At 44.0% G+C, this 6,366-nt stretch overlaps 1 long non-coding RNA gene across 1 annotated transcript in view; it reads left to right on the top strand.

Annotated features, from left to right (window-relative positions):
- Positions 1–6,366, top strand: part of LOC146058835 (uncharacterized) — a 120,513-nt gene that overhangs the window by 51,020 nt on the left and 63,127 nt on the right. The window lies entirely within an intron of this gene.

Below are 6,366 nucleotides of genomic sequence, written 5' to 3'. Positions count from 1 at the left end.
CTGGTATGACCCAAACAATGTAACATAATCTTGTGATTTATTAGATATAGTGAGAACCTGAGCTCCATCCGGTTTTTACAGGATGTTACTGTTTATTTCTGAAGCTTCAGTTGTCCTGCAAAAACACAAAGGGCAAAATACAACCTGCAATTACTTTAAGGGGTATATGCAATATTATTTTTGCACCATTTCTAAAGAAATTAGAGCAAGTGTAAATTATGTACAGAACGAGTCCTGTGATCGTTTCTCAGAAATGAATATGACAGACAGAGGTATATGCAGGGAGTGATGGGGGTGCATGCAGCCAGTATTCTGGAAAACAGGGTTGTGTCTCCACTATTTTCTGGGCATGTTGAGGCATGTTTCCTTGGCATCGTTATGCCCCCTGTGACTGCAAGTCTGAGTAAGGTCACACTTATTTAGGCTTGTAGTCGTAAATTAATATGGCAATTTATGGTCATGATGTTCATATACAACTGAGATCGCATAGCAGTTTTCAGTAATCACAAATGCAGGAAGGAGTTGGTACTGTATGTACCTCCTCTTCCATTTGCAATGCTAAGGATTGCATATGCTCATCTGCTGGATCGCCGCCCCCCCCCCCCCCCCTTGCGGGCTCGCTGTGCTTGCCACGCAGCAGGCCCGTTGTCTCGCTACACTTATTTATTCTCCCTCCATGGGTGTCATGGAGACCCACAGAGGGACAAAGTGCCGGGATTTCGGCGTCAGGATTTTGACCGCAGGGATTCCTACCGCCGGGAAATTGACTGCATCCCGTGCAAACAAAACATATGCCTACCCCCCTCATCCTTGACATAATTTACCACCTGCATTACAAAAAATGCCAGGCTCCAGGTTCCCTGTACACTGTAAGTTAACGGCTCCAACATACTGTACAAATGTGGTTAAGGCAAAGCTTTTAATACTGTAGCATGGTAAAGAACACTTTTAACTAACTATTGGGTGCAAATGGATTGAATACTAGGGAGTGTTATGGGGGATTATAACAAATTAATATCCTCCCTTTATGGTTTATAGCGCTCCATGGACATCAATATATCTATGTAAATACACTTAAGTAGAACTAAACAGCTGAGTATTGTAACGTTTTTACCCAGAGGGCAGCTCCCAGATGGTTTACTGGAACACCATTAATCAATCAATAATTAATGCAAAGAGAGCGCTCAGATAAAACACATATAATACATTTTAATATACATAATGTACAATAATTGAACAATTTATTATAAAAAAATCAGCTTGAAAATAATCTAGATCAACACAAATAAAACAATAGTGATGACCTGAATTTACTCACAAATATTTGTGTATATTTTTCGGCCAGTCCAGCAGATTAATTTATAAAGCTCTAAAGATATCCTTTGTATCTTTATTGAGAATATTGAGTCAATTCAACAATGGGGAGGTATTTCATGGCTAAATGTTTATATCCCTTGGAAAATAATCAACAGATTTAGATATGTCATATGAGAATTTGTTTATCCAGGGGTGCATGTTGAGAATACCGCACTATTTTTACAATAGGTGCAGCATACACAGATCAATAATGTGTACTGTGAAGCCAGACCGCAGTCTTTGTAGCCTCACGGTTTTACTGCATTTGAATGTAATGGTGTGGCAAACACCTGATTTGGAGGTATCTCACCCACTGTGGGACTCCCCATCTCTCCCTGAGCGTGGATTGCAGTCAGTGTTGGAAGGTGCCGGCTGCATAGCTTGCTGGATGTCTCTCCCGATCCCTCTGTCACCGGAGCTTGCACCCACTCTCAGGCCAGTATTCAATGCTCCCGATTCAACATTTTTTCGGCGAATCTGGCTGTTTTCTGGCTCTTTTCACTGAAAATATGATTCACCCTATTCAATTTTCACTGTTTGCCGAAAGCGAACAGTGAATGCCAGAAAGTTCTCCGTTTCATGCTCGCTGCAATTCGCTGGTGTATTTCAATGGGGTTTTCACTGGGATTCGCTGAGACTGTATTCAATGCTAGGATGGCGAATTGCTTTCTCCCTGATTTTTGCCATGATTCACCATTTTGCATTTGACTTTTTTGGGTGAACTGGAAAGTGATCTGTGAAGTGACATTCTATTTTTATTCATGTGCTTCATTAATATATATTACATTTTTATTTTATTTATATTACATTTTTATTTTATTTATTTAAAAATGTTTTTTACACTTTCACCAGCAGGGGGCCGGAAGCCACTCATTAGATATTCATATATTCACTTTACTCTGGTCCCGGCTTGTTACATGTGGAACCAGAGGAGCGGCTTTCTACCCCTGTCCCGTGCCAGCATTCCCGAGGGGCAGCCTCTGCTGCCTGTGCCCCGGGAGCCCTCCCCCACAAATTCTGGGGCAGGCAGGGAGGCTTACATCTCCCTGCCTGCCTCCGTCCCCCGGCTCCCTGCGGCATTCGCCGCAGGGGTTAAAATTCACCAGCAGGGGCAGCGAGCCCCTGCTGCCTTGAATAGGGTGACAGGGAGGGCTGGCAGCAAATGTTGCAGCCCTCCTGAACCCTGTGAATGTGGAGTGAATCTTAAACAGGATTCGCTGCACATGGAGAATAAAAACATTAAATACTCCCCTCAGTGTTGGAAGGTGCCGGCTGCACAAATTGCACACAGCCGTGCTTGCCGGACATCTCTCCCGCTCCCTCTCTCCCCAGAGCTCTCACTCACTTGTTTCCTCCCGGACTTAAAGCACCTTTATAAATATGCAGAATATACCAAAGAAGTGCTAATGTCTGCTGGAATGTTAGAGGTATTTGCTTGCGTGGTAGGTCAGGTCATCAGGTCCCCTTAACGCATCAGAAGGTTAGCTTGGACCTTCCCGGTGTTGATTTTTAAATGTCAAGACCCAATCCCGAGCACATATTAATTAGAATTCGTTAGGTGTAATTAGATACATATGGTTCCTTACTTTATATTTACTTAGGTAGCGGCAATATCTTTAGCTCATACAGCATAGATATTTCAACAGATAAAAACATAATAAAAACATATGTTGCAAATAAATATATAAATCATGGCATCCCTTTGATTCAATCATCTTTTGTAAATTCTTTGTATCAATCATACATAGAATAGACAGTATATATAAACACATACTTGTAATCTCAGAGTTATTCATTTAAAGATGAATACAGTTGTAAAGTTAAATCTATCTTATTTGCTAGTCTATCATTGTCTTGGCTCTCGTTGCCTGTCGGTCATGCTCGAGGACTTCAGCAGAGGCCCTCCTCAGTCATGGGATCGAGACCCAACACACACACATCAATATAAATTTTTTATTTGTTATTTTAAACTAAATAGTGGGTGACATTCTATGTGATGAGATTTGTGTTTTTTGGCGTTAATTAGTAAACAAAATGGCGACATCGCATTTTTCCGTCAAATCGCCTATTTAATAGGATGCGCTAAGGGACTGAAATCGCATATTATGTGCGTTAACGCATGCGGACCAAAAGTGCAAGATAAATTCGCATTTATATCGCATCCAGATGTTTTCGTACAGAAAAGTATACAAATCGCTTATTTAAGGCAATGCGTTTTCGCAAATCGCACTTCTAAGGTGTCTAATAATCGCACTTATTTCAGACCAGGTTCTGTTTGGCGATTTGGCCCAGAACTCACTTTGGTCAAGTGCACACATGGTTAATTTCAGCACAGGTGCCCTCATTTTCACTAAGAAACACCCCTACATAAACCCCAACATCATTAAGGACACCTGTGAGGGTTTGAGACATGGAGATTTTGCAGAGTGGTTTGGAGTTGCTTATCTGTGATGTGGCCCATTTGGAGGAGCTGTGCAGGAGGGAGGAAGCTGCGCGCCAGATCCAGGTAGCCCCCCGACTACTGCGTACCCCACGTATGTATCGTGCTCGGCTGTACCTGGTCTACCTCTCGGATCAACAGGTTGTGGGGATGTTTAGGCTGAACCGCATTAACCTGTTGGACTTATATGAGCAGGTGAGAGATGATTTGGACCCTTTTGGGGGAGGCAACTATGCAGTGTCTGGGCTGCACAAATTAATGTGTGCCCTCTACTATTTGGCCACAGGCTCCACTCAGTCTGTGACCTCATGGTCCTTGGGGGTATCACAGGCTACTTTCTCTAAGCATTTTACTCAAGTTTTGCTTGCTTTAAAGAAGTCGTGGCGGACATACATCAGATTCCCCAGTTCTGAGTTGGAGTGGCAGGACCACAAGTTGGCTTTCTATAGACTCTCAGCATTCCCTCACGTGCTGGGAGCTATAGACTGCACACACATTGGGATTAGGGCACCGCACGTGCGGGGCCACGTCTACGTCAATAGGCGTGGGCGGCACTCCCTGAACGTGCAGGTTGTTTCCAATGCTCACCTCAAAATCCTGAGTGTTGTAACAGGCTTTGCTGGGAACTGCCATGACGCCTATATTCTGAGACACTCAGCCCTCTGGAACCGATTTACCGGCCACCAAATGCCAGAGGGCTGGCTACTAGGTAAGTACCTTTTTACATATTACCCTGTCTGTCCTTATTTGTATCTGCTGTAATGTGTGTGTCTCCTGTGTCACAAGCATATTGTTCTTCTACCAGTGTCTCCTGTTTGCAAAAAACACATACCTTACCATATAAGGCAATCACTTCCTATCTGTGTTTTAGGTGACTCAGGATATGGGTGTGTTTCCTGGCTCATGACACCTTTGCGCTCCCCAGAGGGCCCTGCACAGCACCGGTATAATGAAGCCCATATTGCAACCCGCAATGTGGTGGAGCGCACATTTGGCGTTTTGAAGAGTAGATTCCGGTGTTTAGACCGGTCATCGGGTACGCTGCTTTACCACCCTGCGAAAGTAGTGATGATCGTCCAGGCTTGCTGCATGTTGCACAACATAGCCCTGTCCCAACCTGCCTATGTGGAGGAGGAACATGCAGCAGTCGTGCAGGAAGCCCAACCTACCACACCTCGGGTAGTGAGGGGTACGCAGAGGGGGAATCTGGTGCGCACACATCATCAGCCGTTACTTTTCTGGTAAGCACATGTGCCCTGTATTCCAAAATGTAACTTTGCTGTAAGTGTACTCATAAACAAATGATTTACCAATACCATCTGTTTCCACCCACATTTAGCCTAATACACAGAGCCCAACAGATGCAGCTGGTGGTGTTGACCTATCCCTTGCTGGTATCAAGCTTGTAAGTACATTTGATACATGTATGAATTATGTTTGCTGAAAAACATGGCTCACTGGTGTTGTGGAACTACACGTGCCAGCATGCCCTTACACACTATAACCATTACAGTCCAAACCATAAGTGTCAGAGCTTGCTGGAATATGTAGTTCCACAACCTTTGACGGGCCAGGAGTTACCCCACACTACTTTACAGCAATCCCATTGTCATATACCATTACACAATGTCATAATACACACCACAATTGGTTGATAAATAATACACTGACACAATGGTATGCGGTTAGACATTTTTACTGCAGTATACTATGTCAGAAGCAATCTGCATTTTTGCCAGTAAAACATTAAAACTGTCGGGTGATGTAACAAGATGTCTTGCATATTACAAAATTATCAAAAATATGACCTATCTTCTCCCACCATCAGGCAACCCTACACCACTTCTAGAACCTGCACCCAGCCCACCACGGGTCCTAATACTCCGACGGGGTGGGGAAGTGGGGGATCCACTTATTGGGGTGCTAGATACACTACTGAGAGTTGATGCTGCGCCACCTCCGACATTGGCTTCCAGCTGCTGTAGTTGGGCCTGCATACCTATTAAGGCATTGTGCTGCGCTGTGCATAATTGGCTTAGTGCAGCTATACTTTGCCCAAGGCTGCCAATATGGCTATTCTGTTCCCTTACAGCAGAAGTTAGATATGCAAATGGGTGTCAATGCTATTAGCAATGCGCACATGAGTGCCTACACCTACCCGTACACTACGTGCAATTTTTCGTAATTGAAGAAACGTGTCACGCATGTACCCCTGGATGTTACCTATTTGCAGGCTTTGGGAGGCCATAAATTCGATTTGTTGCTGTATGGGGTGTGTTTGTGGGTGGGTTGGGAGACACCCCACTTGGGGGAAGATCATTCTGTGATGAGGTCTGTATTTCCTCCTCTGCCGCAAAGGTCTCCACAGGTTCAAGAATGATGTCCATTTCGTCCAACAACATCATTGAAGAATCAGTTTGATCTGTTCCTAGTTGTATAGTACCTGTGGATACAGATGAGGAGGTAAGTACTGATGCATATATAGGCCAGACTCTCTTCAGTACTGTTTTAGAAAGGGCTTGAGATGCTGGACGCACATACCTAGGGGTCTTATGTACTTACACATGTAC

The sequence above is a fragment of the Crinia signifera genome, chromosome 2 (assembly GCF_055691185.1).
Source record: "Crinia signifera chromosome 2, ASM5569118v1, whole genome shotgun sequence".
Lineage (NCBI taxonomy): Eukaryota > Metazoa > Chordata > Amphibia > Anura > Myobatrachidae > Crinia > Crinia signifera.
This window is presented reverse-complemented; position numbering and strand designations above follow the sequence as displayed.